This window comes from Gymnogyps californianus, chromosome 9 (genome assembly GCF_018139145.2).
Source record: "Gymnogyps californianus isolate 813 chromosome 9, ASM1813914v2, whole genome shotgun sequence".
In the NCBI taxonomy this organism is placed as follows: domain Eukaryota; kingdom Metazoa; phylum Chordata; class Aves; order Accipitriformes; family Cathartidae; genus Gymnogyps; species Gymnogyps californianus.
In genome coordinates, this window is record NC_059479.1 from 6,389,118 (window position 1) to 6,411,846 (window position 22,729).

The 22,729-nt window shown below is 37.1% G+C and overlaps 1 long non-coding RNA gene across 1 annotated transcript in view; it reads right to left on the reverse strand.

Annotated features, from left to right (window-relative positions):
* The window catches only part of LOC127019775 (uncharacterized), a 79,320-nt gene extending 57,202 nt beyond the window's left edge, over nucleotides 1-22,118 (reverse strand). Inside the window, exon 1 of the long non-coding RNA XR_007766978.1 lies at nucleotides 21,977-22,118. This is a non-coding gene — a long non-coding RNA (uncharacterized LOC127019775). The remainder of the gene's footprint in view (nucleotides 1-21,976) is intronic.
* Nucleotides 22,119-22,729: the final 611 nt, after the last annotated feature.

Genomic DNA, 22,729 nt, shown 5'->3' on the forward strand with positions numbered 1-22,729 from the left:
TATCCATCTCAGGTACTGTAAAGGCCACACTGAATACATATGCCTGAAAATAATCCATGCCATAGTATAATGACACAGTAAATAAAGATTTAGGGACAGATTATGTCAACTAAATAACTGCAAGCACCAGCCTAAGAGCATTTCAAATTTGTTCAAAAATTGTGAAGACTAGCTTTATTACATCAGCTTTTATATCACAGTCTGTCTGCTCTACTCTAATTCTATGCCCATTTATCTATCCTACTACACCCAACACAGAAGCAATAAGCCATCATGAATCCTAATCATATGTTCTAGCTAACTGAACAGAAATCATACCATGTATTCATATATAGTCTGGATCAAATCTGTACTGCCTGGAGATCCAAGAGTGCACAGTCTAAACATTAAGGAGTTTTGGCCCAAGTTCAGTGCTACAGAATGACAGTTCTATTAACAGTGCTGGCTTTTTCAGCTTTTGTTAGAAAAAAACAATGAAATGAGTATGACACTATCCAAAAGACATGCATGCACTGAATTCTTTTCCTATAGGCCAGATGTACATGAATGTGTAGCAAGGTTATCATATAGACAAGGTTTGTTTATTTTTTTAATACATATATATATATATATATATATGTAAGGATATAAAAACTTGGTTACCAATCTTGGTAAGCCTCTTAAGAGGAACTTAAAATTTAGGCAGACACAGTTCTACCTTTCAGAAACACTTCAGAAGCCAGAGGTTTCCTTCTTGTGAGAACCTAGACCATCAATTGTACCAGAAAAGTTTAAAAAAAAAAATCTACTGCTAGATTTTATATTTAAAGTCTACATCTATAAGTTTAATAAAGATGTATTTTCCAAACCAGAACACGTTTTGTCTGCAGCACTTAACATTCAAATTAAAGGGAGGAGAAAATCAAGTCTATAGTATTATATAAAAATTATGCATATCTAAAGTAATAAAGAACGAAACTGATTATTAACAAGATGGTTTAGAACTGCAGTATTTTTTCAATTTTTTATTACTGATAGGAGCAAAAAGACTTCCTTATGGCATTCAGTATTATTTATGTATAAAACTATATATGACCCTGCAGCAGTATTTGTTTTGAGTGACAATTCTCACAGTGTAATTAGTAAATAAAATTCCTGTCAGAGAGAGACATTTTCCCTAAAGTTTTCAAAACAAAGCTAAAAGGCTGACAAATTTTTTTGCCATTCAGAATTCACACAGCATACAGGACCATGGAGAAACAGAGCCACGAACGGTTGTTATGCAAAAATTAAAGTCTCAAATCTATCTACAAATTATTCAGCAAACTATTTGGTAAGAGAAGAAATTAATGATTAATGGTGCGAACTAAGACACCCTGAAGACTAACTGTTAACCTTCACAAAAAATTTGCAGTAAATCCAATGGGTCACGCTTGTCTGTGCCAGTATGAAAATTTGCGTGGAACCTTTCAAGTTCCTAAAATAGTTCTGAAGTAGAGCTTGGCTCATCTCTGTTGTTAAGACTTATATAGGCAGGATTACAGGGAGATGACTTCAGTTGCTACCCATTATGCATGTATATACTAAGGCATGTATTTGCTAATGCATGTATTTACTACGTTCAAAAAAATTGAGTTCAACACACATTTGTGTATCAGGTGCATCTACTCCCTTATGTCTCCACCACAGAATTGAGAAAGACACAGTGCAACCTTAAAGCTAATTTCAGTAATGAAACGCCAGCCTTTCCTGTCTGATAATTAACTACACAGTGTTTGGTTCAACAAGGATATAATTAAAATTTCAAATGCAAGCATTATAAATTACTGATACTTTGGGATTATATATCTCTGTAGTGTTTTCTAATGAAAATAAATTGAATTGACATTGTTTCTAAAGGAGTTGACTCATTTCACCTTCATTCTTAGTATCCGATAAAGCTCTCTGACTCTGTCTTTTGGAAACATTTGAAACATCTTCCTAGAAAACAAGAGTTTAGTAATGCCCAGTGTCATAAAGCAAGCAAGCAAAAAATTCCATAAATATTGGATATATGCACAACCTGACTATTCACGGAGATTTAGTAACTTAACATTAAAGGTTGCAATAATTACTTTAGGCTTCATGGATACATGAATATTTCTATTATGCTACTTGATCATCCCTAAAATTGCAACTTTGTTAAGAGGTCCTCATCACAATAACCTGGTCCAGTTTGATTAGAAGAGCTACATTCAGTTTCTGTCATAAAACACAGATGACAGAAGCATGGTAAAACAGACTTAAGACTCAAATGGTATTAACCAGAAGACAAAGTACATGGAAATTAAAACAATAATAAAATGTAATGGCATCTACCGTCTCAAAGAAAAAAGAAATGGATTTCCAAGAATTGAATATAGTACAAATACTTCGTTCTGAAATGTTTGGTTAAATGGGAATGTGGTTCACCCTTTTCTGTGTCATAAACCCAGGATGAATTCCACCAATCTGACACTTCATTTTTTCTGAATGGGGATTATCTGAAGTCTTACGCAACCTTAAATCTTCACATCTGCATGCATAATACATGTGTAGAAGGTGTTACAAATATTTCTGTATTTTAAAAGCTTGTTATGGACAAAATCTAGAACTGCCCCCACCCCAGATCTTCACAGACACAGAACAACATCCTCCAAGTAATCCAAAATGAAGCTTACTAGAAATTAAGCATCTGATAATGCCAACTTTTTAACTGCTGCTTCTCAGCATTTTCTTGAGTCACAGAATTTTGGAATACTGCCTTGCAAAATGCTTTGGTTTTCTTAAGCAAACAGAAAAATCCCCTCACAGCTACCTCCTTTTACATGTTAACTTTATCTTGGTCTTATAAGATAGTGGGCTTTCTAACCCAAGAATGTGGAGCCCAGCTGCTCCACATTGTAAGAACTGTTTCAAACTAGAATGGATTCTGTTTTGTAGCAAGTATGCAGTGGACAAAAGAGTCACACCTGTGATCAAACAGCCCTCTTGATCTTCACAGAGATGACAGACCCAATTTTTTTTGCTAGGTAAGAGGAGGTATTAAGTCACAAAAATTGACTATCAATACTGTTGTTTACTTCTGGAAGGGTTTTTTTGACTGTGCATCTTTGATGTCACTAACTTTGGAGTTCTACAAAGATTTACAATGAAATCATACCATGACTTGTGTATGATCCTACCAAAATGGAAGTAATAAGTGTTCAAGAGAAATAAAGCTAAGGCAGAAGGAGGTGAACAGAGAAACTGTTTTGTTTCAGATTTTTTTGGAATGTACTTCCGGAATAATTCAGAGAAGCAAATTCAGTACCTATTAACAGACGGTTACCTGCCTGGGAACAGCTTCAAGTCATGAAGTTCAATTTTTAAGAGATGCAGAAGAGTGCAGCCCTCCTTGACCTCCCAGATCTTAGCTCATCTTAGAGGACCTCATCTGTTTGCAGTTGACCCAAACTACAGCTATCTTTGCAATAGAATGTGCATATTTGTCTTGAGATGTAGCACAGTGTCCTAGACTTGATACTGCATATTGTATGTTCAGTGTCTACTCTCAAAGATGTATGAAAAGGTCATAATAATACATTTCTGAAGATGCTGAAGGCTTTAACAGAAAATGCATTTTTCTTAGCCTGAAATGAAAGAAATGGGGAAAATGAACGAATGTAGGAAAAAACACACAAAAAAATCTCATTAAACTACCAATAGCCTCTGCCTCTATGTGAGCAGGTGCTTGCTGAGTCAAAAGACTGAGCTCACTTAACTCAGAAGAGCCAGACTGGAATTTAACCACTAGACAAGTAGTAAATTAAATGCAGGCTTCAAAGCATAAGCCTCAAGAGAACTCAAAACACTGATTTTCAAAGAACTTGGTTTTTTTTCTTCTCTTTGAGAAATTGTTTTGTTGTTCAGAAGCTATAACCTCGTGAGTCACAGACTTATAAAATCTGAATCAAATACATCTTATATGTACAGTCTAATTATTTGGACATTATTTTGACACAAAGTATTAAAATCCTATCACAATTTGTCAAAATACTTTAACATAGATGCCTATAAAGCAAGTAAAAAATGGAACTATCACTCAGTAAAAGCATTGTGAGCTGATCTATTAGAGAAATGTTTGTAGACTGCTCTGTATTCAAGATTAATTGATCCCCAACACTAGAGCAGTAGAGTAGTTACAAGAAAGTCAGACAGAAAGTGTGTGCATATGTATATGTGTATATATATATGTATACATACAGAAGAAAATCTGTACAAGAAATATTGAGTAAATACGGATGGTTAAAACAACAAAAATAATAATCCTGAGAAAATACATCAAACCCCCACAATTTTATGCCAAACTAATGTTCATATTGTCTATAGTTTGCAAATACTACTTTATTTAGGAAGGGAAGAGGTTTAGTGACAAATTAGACTACCGTACATGGAATATATTCTAGGGAACAACCTTCATTTTTAGGGACAAACATACAGCAACTGACACTCAAAAAAGAGGCATGTATTTTCTGTCCTAAAACAGACAAATACAGGACACTTCACTTTTGATCAAGAAAGCAGAACAGCAGGCTATGCAGAATTTGGGCTATGATGTAAGGAAAAACTGGAAAAATGTTTCAGCCATTATTCATTTCTTACATTGCACGCAAAGTACTTTTGCTAAAGAAAATATTGCACCCAAGAGTCCGTACTATATATTTTAGCATGAAAGGAAGGATATATAAGGATGTGAAAGAAGTCTTAAGCTAAGCAACTAGGCTATCCTGAAGCCTTTAAGAACACTTTCTCCTGTATAATTGAAGTAAGTAATAGCAACTAAAGGTTATTCCAAGATATAAATCCTGCCATGTGGTTGAGAAAAATCTCTCTCTCTCTCCAAATGAACCGAAGCATATATTTCATTTTAAGTTTGATCTTTTAACTGTTTCCTGTTCCTCTGGTCTGTCTTTTTTTTTTTTTTTTTTTAATTTATTAATGTGGATATACCTATATTCAAGCAAAACATAGCTCTACAAACCAACCTCTCTCCTCCCCTGCCAAAAAAAAACCCCTTCAAAATTTGAACTACAATAAGAGGCAGGAAACTCTCATGAGATTTATCATCTTTAAAAAAGTAAAGAAATCTGGAAAATGGATATCCTTTACACATAACTGTCTGACTAGATAGAAAATATACCAATACATCTAATTATTGGAGTTGGAAAGGGGCATGAGCTGTGACAGGCAAAAACCTATTTTGACTTTTCAATACTAAGATGCCATTCTTCAAGTAAGATTCCAAGCCAAAATTCAAAGCAGAAATAGTAGGCTTGCAAACTTAAATCCCTAACACTTCTCATGCACAGAGAGATCAAAATGTGAACGACATGCAACTAGAGCTAACTGTGCTTGGAGGCAGCAGCATTAGTTCTTGTATGTTGCTTCCAAAATACCATTTTCAGCTGCAGAAAAAGCTTTTGATCTTTGACACAGTTTAAAAACATTGGAATATCAGCAACCATTTTAATCAATCTGCTGCTAAAAGAAGCAATTCCATCATTCAGTTGCTCACTCAAAACCCAGAGCCACCTCCTTTCCTGTGTCAGCACAAGCATTCACGTGGTGAATTGAAACAGCAAGTGATCTGAGTTTAAGAACAATAACAAGTTAATTTGATCAAATTCACTGTGAGGCCATATGTATTTGTGCTGGCACACGGGAAGAAGGTTAGAAGGCTGTCTCAATCTCTTCAAGGGAAATGCAATTGCTAGGGTTAAACAGCAGTGTAAATCACACTGATGCAGATTCCTGTTGCACACTCACTCTCAGTATTGGTATACTACTAAGCGAAGCAGCATGAAAATCCCACAAGAACAGTTTAGCAAAATAAAAAGTGAAAACACTTTGCAAGACTCATGTATCACTGCTTTTAACCTGCACTAGCACAGTACTATTGTTAGCACAACTATTTACTGGAGGTAAACAAGAACACGTTTTTATTTTATACTGTTATCCTATTCTAAGGTGAATACAGCTTTTATACATTTCTGATCTTTTCCCTTACCTAACTTTCTCTTTTTTCTATTCTAATTGCATGCCTGCAGATTACATAAACATAGGCTAACATACACGTGAGTCATTTAGACACACAGAAAATCTAAAGATGCACCCACCTCAACAAAAGTAATAAAACGTAGTTCAAACAAATGCCATTTGGCCATCTATATTAAAAAGCCATTCCTGGTTTTGTTTTTCCTCTACAGTCTCTCTCTTGCTCCTATCATTAAGAAGCTACTTAACTCTCTAGCCAAAACCATATCTCGAAACCATCCCAATAGGCTTCCCTTATTCAGGCAGCACAATAAATGGCAAAAGTACACAAGACCAGAGTCCTGTTGGCCACTGTGCCAACCAGCACCTAGAATCCAAAGCTACATAGGTTTTCTACATGTCCTCTACACAGAAGAGACCATTACCCAAAGCAAGTGATTCTGTGGCTCAAAACAAATCATGACTGTCAACTAGTGCGGCTCTGTGACTCCTGACATCCAATCAGCGGAGCAGTGGACCCGTATGGACACCAAACAGAGAAACTGTAGCCATCAACTTAAATAGGTAAAGAATTTTGTCATACCAGTAAGCCCAATACCATTTAAGTTACAATAAAGCCCACCACTAACATGTTTAACAGCAACCATGAAATCAGCTGGCATTCATTAGAGTGATAAGAATATATGAATGAATGGAAAGCAACACATTGCCAGAGCCTCCACCCAAAATGGCCAGAATGCTGAGCAGCATGCTGGAACAACAAAGCCACGTGACTTGTTCCCACCACTAATGAAACATAAGCAATCCAATAAATCACCAGAAATATTCATTTTCAGGAAGGTTCTTTTCTGCACGGTATAGCAACACACATGAAGTCTTGGGATACCAGAAGAAAAAGAGGCTTGTCTCATAGACCGAGCCACACAACTTGCTGATATCTGTAAGCATAGGCAAGCCTTAAATGTAATCAGACAAGCGATTCTCTACTTTGAGAAGATGCTACTAATGGTCTGTCACAGGAATTGGGACTAAACAAAGACGGGACTAGAAAAGATTCAGACAGAAACAATAAAGTAAGCAATTTCTGATGCATTATGTGGAAAGGTTTGATCAAACCCAGGACCATTTATTTCTTCAAACACTTTTAGTCTGCTCTGCCAGTTTAAAAAAAAAACAAAAACAAACAAAACAAACAACCAAACCAAAACATTACTGTTTTTCATATGGCTTTAGCAGTATATGAAAATTTATAGACAAGTACATCATTCTATGAATCTTTTTTAATAGAAGTTCGAAATATAGAGGATGCAATGAAATCTTCCCAGTTGTACGTGCTTTAATTCGACTTTGTAAAATGACACGTCTTCATGCATTCAGTATTCTGCACTGTAATTATTAGACTACAAACTACTTATAGCTCTGTGTGGTAGCATGGAACACTCCATCATCCTGGCATCCCACAGGAAAAAATTGCAGCAACAGACTCTTCTCCAGCTGATTCTCCAAAAGCTGCCATAATATCTTCTGTTCTGAGCACCAGAGTAATGCGGTAGATTTGGCAGACGTTCAGAGAAGTGCCTGCGTTCTTAATGCGTCTGAAGTTGAACCCCAGAAGGAAAGAAAGAAGAAAGAAAACAGGGGGAAAAAAGACAGAATCCCCCTAAAGACAAGACAAATAACTTACCAAATAAGGAGGAGGGGAAGACAGAGATCCCTCTCCTCTTCTAAATCCAGATTTTCTTCTCCTAACAGCATCACTGATTGTTTCATTTTATCAAAAAGAAAATCATTACTAAAACGTAATGTGCAAACTTTTCAAGTACTTGGCAAACCACCCTAAGCCTTATGCATGGGTCTCCTATGAGGGAGCCATGAAAAATTATGCAGGAAATGCAGCGACAATTCTGAGGCAACATATCCAAAGATGATAAATACTTCTCTCTACTGTTAGAAAAGGTTTTCCCTACCTGAATCTCAATTTAAACACGAATTTCAAAACAATTAAAACTTTAGTAAAGCATTATTTTCTAAATGACTAAGTCACTGTTCAACTCTGAATTATAGTAAAGACTAATGAGACATCAAGGAGAATTAATCATTTTTTCCTCAAAACTTTTCAATGGAATTTAAAATAAATACTGCTAGTCAAAGAAACACACACCCCAAAAGAAACAAAACTATCTGTTTACAAGAAGGAACACCCTACACTTCCATTATGATCTTGTTCTCTCTGGAAAATTAGATTTCTCACACTATGCATGTATCCCTTCATAACAGCAAGAAAATTCAGAAACTTCAAGAATGTCAAATAGTTTAAAAAAAAAAATTACACAAATTCACTAAAATAGGTACATCATCTTCCACAGAAATAATCTTTTTCAGAGAAAAGCACTATATCATTACCTGCTCCCAAATTCTCTCTCCTGTGCTATACTTAGCTTTTCACGAAACTCATTGAAATAAGACTTATTCTTACGACAAAATGGAACAAATTATTAACACTGACAGCCTGCAAAAATTGTTTAGCTTTCTACCAATGTATACTTTTACAGTAAGATGGATCAGTGCAGCTACAAATGGTGAAACATGAAAGAATAGCTGTTCTGTGTAAAGCAAAATGACACACTAAAAAATAATTTTTCCAGGAAACAATAAACTATCAAGAAGGGTTAACTGATGTTAGCACTTAATAGAAAAGGTATACTAATGTCATCTAAAAACCTGCCTCAGCTGATGCAGTAGCCTCTCTTAAGTGATCTTCAGCTTTCCTTTAAAGGTACTCAAACCATAACAAATGTAGTAACTAAATTGAAACTACAAGTTTTTGTGGTTATAGAGCTTTCTTTTCTGTTCTTAGTAACTACTAAGGGACATGAACACTGTCGCACAGGCAGCTAGCTCGTTTGGACTATTTGCAGATGAACTGCAGTACCAGGGCACTGCAATACATTTGTGACCACTACTCCTCAGTGGGACATTATTTTGAACTATACATTCAACAGCCCATGCCTAGAAATCAGAATGTACTAAGTATCATACCAAAGCTGTGTCGGAAGGACAGGGGTGTATACCCCTAATCAGGAATGAAGCTGACTTCTTTTCCTGGAGAGAAGTTAGAAGGCCTGACAAAAGAACCTCCTTACAACCAGCTTAGCAGCATTTTTCCATCCAGATCGTACTGCCACAGATTTGCATTAGCAGATCCACGTCCCTCAGCTACTTACCTTCACCACAATGAGTATTTCTGTACAACGGTTCACTCTACACAGCTACTCATGAAGACACTTATGATCTATTTACTGTAGTTCTGCTTCTTCCATGAGAAAGGCGGGGAAAAAATGACTAAGAAAGTTTCTCGACATCTGTTTGAAAACACAACAATATTTTCTGCCCTTGTACTTCAGTCTTCTTTTTCCTGCTACCACAGGCCATGAAAACATCCTTGGAAATTAACACTTACAGACAGCACTTTTATACAATTTCTAGCAGTCGGCAATACTGTGTGTCTTGTACTGTCAATAGAAAAATACTTTTACTTTAGTTTTTGATTTTCTCAAGGCTCTAGGTTCAAAGCACATTTTTTCACTTTACAGTTGTGGAAAATGTTGTTTACATACTCAAAAGAGAAAGCAGTATGATTGGTCTGTGCTGCTCTCAGGTAAGGGGTATATAGCCAAGAATAAACTTCAAGCTGAGAGAATATATATGGGGGGGGATTATATAGGTTATATATAAATATGTGTGTGTAAATATACATACATATATATGCATGTAAATGGAAGCTGAGATATCTGCTGTAAATTAGAGAACAACGAAGTTCTGGCATACTATAAAATGCTGAAGCCTCCATTGACACAAGGTCTGGTAAATTTTATTGTTGTGCCAGACTGCTTTTTAAATTCTTTCGAACACATTTGTAATTTTAGGCCTATCCATTTACAGTGGTTGGCACAGTTTCACACACTGGCAACCCAGTGGTATCCCTGCCACCTGGGAGCATTCAGGCAAAGGGCTGGCAAGCAGATGTGAGGCTGTCACGTATGACAAGGGAGCCTGGCTGCTTCGGGCGTGCTGATGCAGAGGCTGCAGTGAGCGAAGTGGGAAGGTGTTCAACTGCTGCTCCGGGAAGCAAGTGTAGGGCAATTCCAATTCTCATATAGGGCCTCCAAACCCGTGAAATCGTCACGACATGACGTTAGCCAGTGTCAGAACGTTCTCAAGACACTTTGTAATGCTAAAGGGAAATGCACCAATTGCTGAGTTACTGTGATCCCTTCCTTCTGTATGAATGTTCTTTGTCAGAAAAGGAGATGCTAACATTTTAAGACGTTCTGGTCTTCTAAAACAGCAGGGAGAGCACTTTAATATACAGTCTGAAAAAAAAAATTATTAAAAAGAGGAATATCCAGAAGCACAGGGAAAGGTAAAGTGAACAACGAGATTTACAATACAAACAAAACCAGGTGCTGTGAAAGAGCCTTAGAATATACAGGATAATAGTAAGAATATGAAGAAATCCCTTACATAATGATATTTCAAGATATTTCGGTCTAAGTCTTTTGGACTTAAAGATGTCTACTTATATTTAGATATCTCAGTCTTTTAGAATTAGATGATAATTTCAAGATATTTCAATATATCAAATATGGAATATTGGATCCCTAATAGTTTAAAAGTTTTAACATTTATGGAGAGCACAAAGTCTGTAATAGAAAAACAAGCCATTTATTTAGAAGGGATTACTAAGAAAATTCTAAGTCCTTCAACAGTGGACAAGCACTTCAACAAAAAGGACAAGCACTCACCATCTACATACATAAACCCTAGGAAAATTTAGTAGGACTATTTACAACCTTTACTTTTTGTCCATCTGCTAAAACAACACACTCCTTTTCCATGTTTTAACTTGATTATTTTCTTACCATTATTATTTTAATCTGTTACACAGCAGTTGTTTCTTCATTAAGAAAACAGATAACCTTGCAAAAGTTCAGAAAATCAAAACTTTCTTATATAATGTTAGAAAAAAGAAAAGTGTAAAGGAAGGCATTATAAATATTGCAGATTTTAAAACTGGATTTCATGAGATGCTGAAATGCTCTTAACAAATCTAAAAGCCAGCTTCTGAAGCTTTAAAAAAAAACAAAAAAAAAAACCCCAAAACCCCCAACACATAGAGCACAAACCAAACCAAACCCAAACCAAATAACTGTTTCTTTTACTATAATAGTAGAGAAGTTAGTAATTGGCCTCAAGGTTAGCTCAGGCTTTAAGAGCACTTACCACTGTTTTTCTTCTCAAAATGAGTTGACACAAATGCTTATTTTTGCTGATGATCAGTGCCCGTCAACGAGGTGTTTCCAGTACATAGACCAATTTCTCTACTTCCCAGCAATTAATATAATTACTGTTTCACAGTCACCACATATATTCATTAGAGAAAATGGCTGGTTAATATAACTGACTGGTCAATGAGATACCAAGTTTTAACACTCAGGCATTTTCTTTTTTAGATTTTTTTTTATCCAGGTTTTCAGAAGTATTGAGCAATAAGGAATGATGGAATCACTGACAAATGATGCATTTTAGGATGTGCTTTTACTTTCAAAAAAACCCAAACTGCAGGCCTGAAAGGAAGAGAGGATTCTCTTCAGGCTGAAAACTCCCTATTTTATCTTCATTCCTTTTCTCAAAAGTATTTTACCTTCTCTTGCTGCACCCTGCAGAAAATTAAGCCATAAATCCTGAATTTATTGCATATAAGTAGAAGGGTATGTGGAATTGCAAATGTGTTTCTACGAGCAACACCGATTTTAGACTGAAGCCGTCACAGCAAAATGGCAAGAGTAGCAGGCTCTCTTCCGTGCCTGCAGAGACATGGTTCTGTAAGTTTCTGGTGTTAGAGAAGTCAGTAGGATTAATCTATTTACTACCAAACACCCAGTATCTCAGTTCTGGGAGCTATTTCATACTCTTACCTTAGCAGTCAGTTTTACATGACCAACACACTCAAACACTGAGGGGTACCTCAGAAGTACTCCCGTGAGCCCTTCAGAGGCCTCTGTGCAAACTAAAGAGTTCCCCTCTCCCCCCTTATTACTGCATCTCTTTTCTTCAAGAAAGCAGAAAACGATATAATCAAATTCCAAAGTAATATAGCACAGTAGATGTATTTGCCTAGCTTTCGAACTTCCTAAATATTTATGCTACTAAAAAATTTTAATTAGACTGGAAAAGGAATGTGGATAGAAGATACATAAATATAAATAAAACCAAACATTAAAATTAGAAATGAAGACAAGTATCTATCCATTCACATAATTAAAAAAGTAATCACATTACGCTGTTCTATAAATTTTTCTTCCTTGTTATTTAATTTTTGATGTAAATTAGTTTCCTTCTGAAGATTCTGAGCAAAAGTCTGTTTATAATATGAAATTATTCTGCATCCCCAACCTACTCCCCAGTTTTAAGGTATGGATGTCATCATGAAATAGAGTATGTGCCTTTCAAAGCAATCCGACACTTCAAAAATCTATCAAAAACTGAACAGACTACAGTCAGTCAGTTAAAGCTTTTCTTTCTCATAGAAGAAATATTTGAGCAGGTCAGTGTCTGAATCACAGGAGGACTAAACTATAAATGTATACATAGAAGGAGGATTTATAAATATACAAGTACACCACTCTAGGAAAGACATTTAAGAGAAATAAGGTACAATTCCTGAAAGATTACTATAGCAAAACTTCTTTCAACTGTATCATCTGAACAAAAGCCCAGAAATTGTGCAGTGTCCTATTTAGCACTAATGAAAAGACCCCAACCATTTTATCCCTGCAAAGAAGATGCAGAACAAGTGACAGAACATATGTTTGAGTGCATCAGGTTGTCTTCAGAAATAAAGCCGGTTGATCCTTGGACTGTATATGCAGCAGGTTTGAATGACATTCAACTAAAATGCTTTGCTAATGAAAAACATTCCAGAAATCTTAATAATGAAATCTCTTAAGGCAACAGCCAATCAATCCTTTTTAACAAACAGAAACACACATCCTTTTTGAAACAGGTTCAACCACAGCAGTATTAAAATGCAGTAAATAGTGTTCCTTGATTGCAAAAAGCAAAAAGGCAAATTGAAGTGGCAGAGAGTAGAGTATGAGCTGCTTCATAATAGAATACCAGGAAGGCAATGTCAGGCACACAGAGCAAAATATGGACATTAAATTATTTCTGTAACACAATCACTAAGATGGAATACAGAAAACAGCTATGAACAACTGTGGTGACAGTCCATAAATTTAAATAATAATAAAAAAAACCCACCACCCCCACCCCCCCCCACCTCCCCACCCCCCCAAGACAGGAATTTCCTTCCAAAATATGACCTTGAGCATAAAGAGCAGGACTCCGCTCACAGCTCCTTAATTACCATAAGCAAATCTGTATTAACTAATTAGAAAGACAGACATACTCTCAAATGTATGTTTTTTGTTCTGTTTTTCAAAAACACCACCACTGCTTGTAAGATCAGATAAAAGCAGCATGACCTGGCAGCACCACTGAGCAGGAGAACAGGAGTCTGTATTCCAGCACTCCTGAGCAGCTCAGTTCTTTCACAGAATAGGCAAAAATTACTACTGACATACAATCTTTAATCTGGAGAGCCTTTATGTTTTATTAATGTAGAGATGTAGTAATGCACCATAGTAAGGAAAACATAACTTCTTGTTCTCCAGGTCAATGTTTCAGCACTAAGCAATCAGAATTTGAGCACAAGCATAGAGCTAAATCCACATTCACATTTGACAATCAATCCAAAGTAATAAATTAGCAGGGAAGCATCTTTAGAATCATAAATCTAAAAAAAAAGCCTGCTAAAAATGATCCAACGTTAAAAGAAATCTGCAGGAATGCTGATTAGAGGGCAAGGATGTGTAAGCACAGTACAAAATGTGATTAATTTCACAGTAGTTAACACAATATGCAAGTTTATGCATCACACTGAGATCACCAGTACATAAAAAATGTTGTTGCTGAAATCACATATGTATTTTAAAAAAAAAAAAAAAAAATCACAAAAGAAGTATTGAGTACTTCTAACTGAAACTTAGATTGCCTTTGTATTACAAGTCTGAGCCTGATTCTCTGCTTTTTCTCCAAATGATCGCACCTCTAAAGTGGTTTTAAATTGCTATCATGTCAAAAGACAAATTATTTTAGAAGGTTAAAAGTCATCCTGTCACTCTGTAATTTCTTTAATTACAACACTGTAGGAAAACAGAATCTGAAATATCTATGTAAGATATATCATAGAGAAGTTTTTGGATATTCTCTTCATAGTACATGCAAAGACAAATTTAAAAGAGAAGTTCTGCCTATTACAGGTTGGGCTTTATAGGGCAGCACTGCTTCCCACTGCATCCTGTTCTAAACAGTTACTGGGTACCTTCTAGGATGCTGCCAGACAACAGATGAAACAGCTACTCAGTTACTTCATTCATGAAAGATAAGTATGAGTAAAGGCTTGAGGAAGAGTTTCAGGACTATCTGGAAATAAATAGAAGCCCGACAGGCCTTTGCTCAGCAAAGATTTATTTACCTCTTGCACTTGCAGAACATTCAGCTACTCACTATTAAGAAACAAGCAGCTATGATGCAAGATTTATACAGCAATAACGAGAGGATTTGTTAGTGTGACTCTGATTATTCTGTAATAAAAGTCTAATGAAATTAATAAAGCTTTATCACAACCTGCAGGGATCTTACCAGAAGCCAGACAGAATATCTGAATTAGGTTGTGGGAGGTCTTCAGAAAGTCAAGAGAGGAGCAGGTGCTAAACAAAGAAAGACTTGGTAACACACAGGCAACAATCTGTAATGATAGGCTGCATTGGCAGTTAGGCAGAAAACAGTATTAATGTCAGCGTCTTTTGGTTCAGGCTATCTTGAGTTGCTAGAAATATCTCCCATATGTAAGTTTCCAAAGGGCATTGAGAAATTTTAGATTAATTTGACACAACTCCTCTGTACAGCTCTTTGGATAACATACTTTCTTCTCAAGAGTTTGATATTAACAGGTGAGACAGTTTAAGATTTTTAATTCCTATTAATCACATTTATTACATTGGTATTAATGAATGAATGAATCTGATGTCTCTAATTTGCCCATAATTTCTGTGAGGCAAGCAAGCCCCATGGCAAGCACAGGAGCCTGCCAATTAATAGCTAAACAGCAATAACAGCTATAAATTCGATGTAGCACATTCCAATCAAATCTGTTGTTATCTTGAACCCTTCGAGCCTCACATTGGGTGCCAAAAAGGACTGTTGTGGTTTAACCCCAGTCAGCAGCTAAGCACTGCGCAGCTGCTCGCTCACTCCTCCCCCCTCCCAGTGGGATGGGGAGGAGAATCGAAAACAAAAGTAAAACTCATGGGTTGAGATAAAGACAGTTTACTAGGTAAAGCAAAAGCCAAGCACGCAAGCAAAGCAAAACAAGGAATTCAGTCACCATTCCCCATCGGCAGGCAGGTGTTCAGCCATCTCCAGGAAAGCAGGGCTCCATCACACGTAACGGTTACTTGGGAAGACAAACGCCATCACTCCCAACGTGTCCCCCCCTCCTTCTTCTTCTCCCAGCTTTATATGCTGAGCATGACATCATATGGTATGGAATATCCTTTGTTCAGTTGGGGTCAGCTGTCCTGGCTGTGTCCCCTCCCAACTTCTTCTACACCCCCAGCCTACTCACTGGTGGGGTGGGGTGAGGAGCAGAAAAGGCCTTGACTCTGTGTAAGCACTGCTCAGCGATAACAAAAACATCCCTGTATTATCAACACTGTTTCCAGCACAAATCCAAAACATAGCCCTATACCAGCTACTGTGAAGAAAATTAACTCTGTCCCAGCCAAAACCAGCACATTCACCACATCTTTTCTATTAATCTGTTCTGGATTCTGTCTACCTCTGTGAGCACCACAGACCATCCTTTTCAACTATTGCAAAGCCAGTAACATATAAAGAACAGTACTACAAATATGCTTTTTATTATCCAATCATTAAAAAGCTGTTACTTAGCATTCAAGCATTCTTAAGATGATACCATAGAGTGTTTTCTGAGAGATTCAAACCAACTTCATAACAGCACTACATTTCTTTTGCTCTCTTACACTTCACATTTCTTACTGTGAACCAGAAGAACGCTTCCTGTTTTCAGGTCTACAGACAGTCAACAGCAACTCCTGAAACAACTGTGAATGTCCACTACTGTTAAAAACTTACTTCACAAAGGGAAGATTGGTGTTTATGAACCCATACAAAATTAGTGCAAACACAATTCCTGGATTCCTCCCTTACAGAATTCACGCTGGTTTCTGAGGAAGCCCATCAAGCCACTCTCTTGAAAGCCTGGAAACCAGCCGATGGTCCTCTAGCTCACTTCAAAGTCTGCAACGTGGTACTGCCTTCATCCGTTCTGCTCCCCCCTTGCAGGGCAATGGGAGTTGCAGTACTAATGCAACAAGCTGGTTGCTTCCCTAGAAACACAGTCCTTACAACACACCTTCTACTCTTCAAACTGCTACAGCACCAGTTTACTCGTTTTTGGCTCTGATCTACTTACAAACACTTCCCACTTCAAATTTCAGCTGGTATCACCAGGAGAGAAAGACAACATACCCAACCAGGCTGTTTTCCCACAACTGAAGTTCCCAAATAAGCTTACAATGGCTAATAAACACACTTGTCTGTGACACTGAAGAACCACGTGAAAGCTATCCAGAAGAGTCACTCTACAAAGCTGTAAATAAAACTTTTTTACTAATAGCTGTATTTCTTCCTTCTGCATGCTGCTGAGTCATGCTGTTTACAGATACAGGTATTGTGACATGCTTAGTAGAAAGCAGTTGGGAATCAATCGTCTTAAATTTGTTAACTGTCCCTTGTGACTTGTCTCAATGAAGAGCCAGTAAAGAGCTACATGCATTTAGTCTATTTAGATTATTTATAATAATTTTCAATAAAAATAGATTGATGAAAATCTAAGATTCAATGAAATACTCATTCTCATCTGAATCAACAGAAAGCAGGTGAAACATTTTAGCTCATGTTGAACAAGGCATTGCCTGAAGTTATCAAAGTGGTATCTATGTATCTAAAGAAATAAAGCAATCCTTAGTTTAAGTAAGAACAGCCAGGTGCTTTCCTGGACAGGGAAGATCATATTTCAGGATAAAACACTGAATCCGTCTAGACTCTGAAAAACATTTTGAAGTGGAAAACCACCTGTGAGAGTTAATATCCTCTGTGAAGAAAGGAAATCTAGAAGGGTGTTGTGAGAATCTTGAAGCGCAGTCTCTAAAAGCCATCCTCTGATGACAGCAGCTCAAGGGAAACGTTACCTTACATGTGAATTCCTTAGAAAGGCTTCTGACTAGCATCTGTCCAACAGATGCAAGTTGAGGTGCACAAACACTGAAAGCCTAGCTGCTGCTTTGTCAATAAGTCCACTTCTGATGTAACCTCAGTGTAAGTAGTTCAAGCACTGTTCCCTTCATTTCATCACCTGTATCTTTCATAGACCTTTTTAACCGCAAGCCTGGGGTGTTTTGTTAATGGGTTTTGTGGTTTGGTTGGTTGGGCAGGGCTTTTATTTCAGTATAGCTTAAATAACTGTTAACTCTGAGCCTAATCAACAAGCTTGCAAAGTCAGAGCATTGCGTACCTTGATAAATAATCTCACTTGTGTCGCCTATTCTCTGCTGTATCCTAAGGGCAACAGAATGGGCCCTGTTTCACCTACACTGGGCAGACAGAGTTGGTGCAGCAATCAGCAGTAATCAGGAAAGTTCTCTGTAAGAACGTGTCACAGTCACTTAAAAATGCATTGTGTGCTGTTCCCAGAAACAGTCTTTAGCAAGGCTGAAAAAACATCAGTGACCTGAAAACAAATAATTTAAAAACACCTTTAAAGTTTAAGTAATATAATTTATATTTTAAATTGTTTAATGATTAAATACTTATTAAGCAAATAATTAAAAAATCATTAAAAATGTTTGTACTGCATTCCACAGTGTCTGTCCCTAGCCCAAAGACTGCTAGTTTCTTACTGCTGTGAGGTTATCCTATCTTCATTTAAGAATCATGCTATCTCAAAGATGATGAAAAATGAAAACAACTGGACCACGTATTAGTGCATTTCCCATAGATGGTTGGGGTTAGGTTTTTTGTTTGTTTGGGCGTTTTTGTTTGTTTGGTTCTTTTGGGGGGTTAGGTTGGTTGGTTGTTTTTTTTGCAGTGGCACAATAGCTTCCCTGTAGCCCCATTTGCCATAGAGGGCTATTGGTTGCTAGGCAGTGAGTATCCAATCTCAAGCCTTTACCAGAAGTGCTCATCTCAAAAGTACACTAGGTCAAGCAATAGTCACTTGCCCACTAGACAACTGTTGAGAACAAGCCAAAAGCAGCTCAAGCTCAGACCAAGCCCAGAAAAGTCCCAAGAACTTGCACTGGCAGGTCGCTGCAAGGCATGCTGCTGCCTACTAGTAATGGCAAAAACATATTTACCAGGCTACACCATATCGTGAGTACTGGGTACAGTTTTGGCCTCTGCCTCAAGAGGATACAGCGGTGGAAAACATGGGCAACTAAACTGATCCAAGGGCATGGAACACAATTGCTTTTACAAGGGATGGTTGAAAGGCTAGATCTCTTCCATCTGGAAAGGACAAGGCTGATGGGGATATACAATTAACATTTTCAAAATCATGAAGGCGACATATCCATCCGAATACAGAACTGTTACTTGTATAATCCTGCACTACCAAAACACACAGTAAAGGGAAGAGGTAGAGATGTGTCTAACATCCCTAATATATCAAGCGTGGATGCAGAAGGACTGTGAGGAGAATGGATAACCAAAAGTGACTAGGCTCACACAGTCGCCCTAAACAGTGTTAGTCTAAAATGCCACTGTTGGAGATCAAATATTGGCCTACGTGGACCAATGTACCCAGCAGGTCAGTTCTGTTCTTAACAATTCAAGCTGTATGACAGAAGAGGGAGATGTCCTTGGGCTAAATATATTGTTCATGTGCCACCAGGTCAACTCCAGACACTTCTTCCCTGTGGGATGATTCTGCTCTCTCATCAAATCATGGATGCACCCCTGTCTCATAACAGAGTGGTACAGCAAAGGCAGAAGCAGGCTGCTACTGCTGCCAGAACAATTAATATAGCCCATAGCCAACCCCAAATTTCTTGACAGCAAAAAAACTGCAGGCTAGATTAACTGCATGCTCTGGAGTAGCTGATGAGCTGTTGGTGGGCACCACTGAATCTGTAGACCACTTGAACAGGTTTATCCTGCATAAGGGCAGAGACCTGGAACTACCCATGTCGGAGATCACATCATTCTGTGAACACATCATTAACTGGCACTTAATTCAAAGGTAGATTAGACAGCTTCTCAAGGACCAACTAACAGAATTGCCTTGGGTATGCTGGAGTTAATGCTGATAAACCATGAAAGCCTTGTTAATGAAAGAAGTCTGTGTTAATCATGATAGGAAACAAACAAACAGCTCTTATCCTTTTGAGAATCACTCCCACAAATACACTGCCGCTCACAGGGAAAAGTCAGCCTTTTCTCATCTCCAAGGGAAAGATTTAAATGCTCAGAAGCTCAGCTCACTAACTGTTTAACATTATCTTAATGCAGTGTTCACATTTTTTTCCATACCATAAAACTATCCCCATCTTGAGTTATACAGAATATACTTGCATATTATCCAAAATATTGTTATAAATTTTCTTTTCCTTATCAATATTTAGTTCTTTTAAGAGATATTTGAACAGGTATGAACAGGATACACTTCCCTTTCTTTGGCAGTGATAAATATGCATTTTTAAAAAAAAAAATCTATTACTGAACTACAGCACAAATCAATCCATTCTTACTTTACTTACTAGGTACACTAAGTATTTGCAACCTTCACATCATCCAAGGAGAAACAGCTCCATCTAAAGGTTAATTGGCTGCATATTCTCCTGCCTTGTGTTCTCCTTTTTCACATTAGCTATGTCACAAGCATAACAAACATCAGTAGAAGTAGCATGTTCATGAAAGTTAGACAGTGAAGGACATCAATTGGAAGGCCATGTCCTAATGCTGGGGAGAAGCCGATTTCCCTACCTCAACAGAAACTTGACACCAGAAGACTCGTTAACATCTTGTTCTTCTTTGAATAACCTCACACATGTTCATCTTCTCAGTTTACTTATGTTTTCATGGTCCCTGCTGTATTAACCGACTTTTGGTTTGCAGTTTACAATCCAATATCACATACAAACAACAGTCTTCAATTTTGAATCGATTTTATCATGAAAACAAGAACCCCAAATCACTTTTAAGTGCCCTGTCTTTTAAAGACACCCAGAAACCTCTTATCTTTTGAACAAACAGCTTTCAGAAACACATTCCTAGCTGTAGCGATGCTGATCTTTGAAAAATTGTCATTTAAGTGTATACTACCTTCATCAACCAACAGCTTTTTACTCATCCTTATAATGGTACCATGAAGTTCATTCTCAAGATAGTGTAACTGCATTTGCCAACATTAAACCCGGAAAGTTACTTTTTACTCATTTCACAGTACAGTGAGTTAGCCACAGCTAAGAATGAAATAGGAAATTATTTTATATAACTTTAAGAATATTCTGATTAAAGGTTTCTAAATTCTTTTTAGGCTCTCATGTCTATGTAATCCTGAGCACAATTTGTGCACACTGTCAAAGCAATAGCAATGTTTTAATAAAGACGTTCAATGAGGATGAAGTACTTTGGGACTGCAGCCATAATTACCATCATAATTGGCATTAAGTTAATAACGATGACAAAACCCAAGCTTTTCAGAGCAGAAATCAAGAAGTGATCGTTATAGCTATACAGTGTTTATTGAAGTGCTATTCTTAATCTAGACAGAGCATTAGGAACCAGAGAGGAAAAACCTGATTATATTCCAGGTAGCAAAATATTCTCAGTGGATACAGTTACGCTCAAAGCAAATTCAGCAGTACAAGTTCTGATTCCTATCTGGGATTTAGCCATACTTCAGCTATATTCAAGATAGGACTGCTTTGAATCTACTTCTGCCTTACTCCAGTACCATTTTATTCCATAATTTCTATAATAATCTTGATAAAATATATTTACTTTCTGTAATTTATTGAACATAATTTAGAAAATAGTAAATTGAGAAATAACACAGCCAATACTGAAAGTTCTTCTGGACATTTCCTTGATTGCACGGGATGAAAAAAGACTACAAACCAAATCATTTAGGGTTTTAGCATTTACCTAAGCTATCAAGTTAGCAGTCTGGTTTGGTGTTTGGGGTTTTTTTTGGTCAGTGTTCCTGGTCCCCATAGTGCCACTTTCCCTCGTCCTAAATCTGTAGCATTCCTGCTATTTATCTTGTATCACAGCATCAGATTCTTACAATCTGACCCTATGCACCAAACCTCACAGTAATTCGTCTTCATCTCTTCTCCTTGGGGAGAGAGCTGGCTTTCTTTATAACATAGAGACTGAAATTTTAAATCTAATGAAGTCTACTTACAGTATAAATTTCATATTGATTAACGATAATAAGGATAATAGCAGCACCCAGAGGCACCCAGAAGAGTCCAGCAGGACTAATACCAAACCAGACACAGTGAACAAGACAGTAATCCTTGTAAGCTCATCTCATGTTTCTCGTAACTGGCTTACTTATCCCATTTGCAAGTTTATTCATGTAGCATTCAGAAGACATTTCCTGTACATCATTTTGGACTATTCCACAGAGGCAAAGAGGTACATAATTTAGTATAGCCACTCCCCTTTTTTACCACATCTACCTGCAGCATTGTGATGGCTTTAAATGGAATTTTAGTTACAGACCTACCGATGTGCATCATATTTCCAGGAAGAAAACCAGGAGTGACACTGTGTCATCCTAAGAGATGTTAGTCTCTCTTCTGACCAAAAGATGTAAATTCGTTGCTAGTAGTAGTAGTAGTCATCTTTAAGCGACAGCATTTCAAGATGTGTAACTGTAAAAATTTACACAACAAAAAAAGAAGTCAACCAAAATAACAAGCCATAGAATTATTATTTTTTTCTAGCACACACATAAAATTTAGGGGGTTAGGAGTTTTTTTTTCAGATTTTTCTTCAGTTTCTGCTCTATGACTGAAGGCAAGCAGCGCAGGGACTGTCTTTACAGGGCTCCCCACATGGACTAGACTTCATCCTGTTCACATTATCTAAGAACAGAACTGCCCTGCTAGGTCAGACCAATGACCCACGTAATCCAGTACTCTTGTCTCCAACTAACAGCAGCACAGTAGAGAAATAAGGGTTGGGAATAGGACACCTGGCACCCAAATTCTCATCAAAAGCTTTTACACATTACCAAAATACCCTCTTCAAAAATATCAACAAACAAAACATAACAGACCACTGATTTCTTGACTAAACAGTATCAGCAACAATACTTTCAGATTTCAGAATTTATCGAGATAAATCCAACAGACTTTTACACCAGCTATCACTGACTCTTGTTTTGTCCCTTAAACAAATACTACTTGGTTCACATCTTTTTTTGCACAGGACTCAATACCTTCAGCAGCAGTTCTATACGATGCTTGTGATTGAA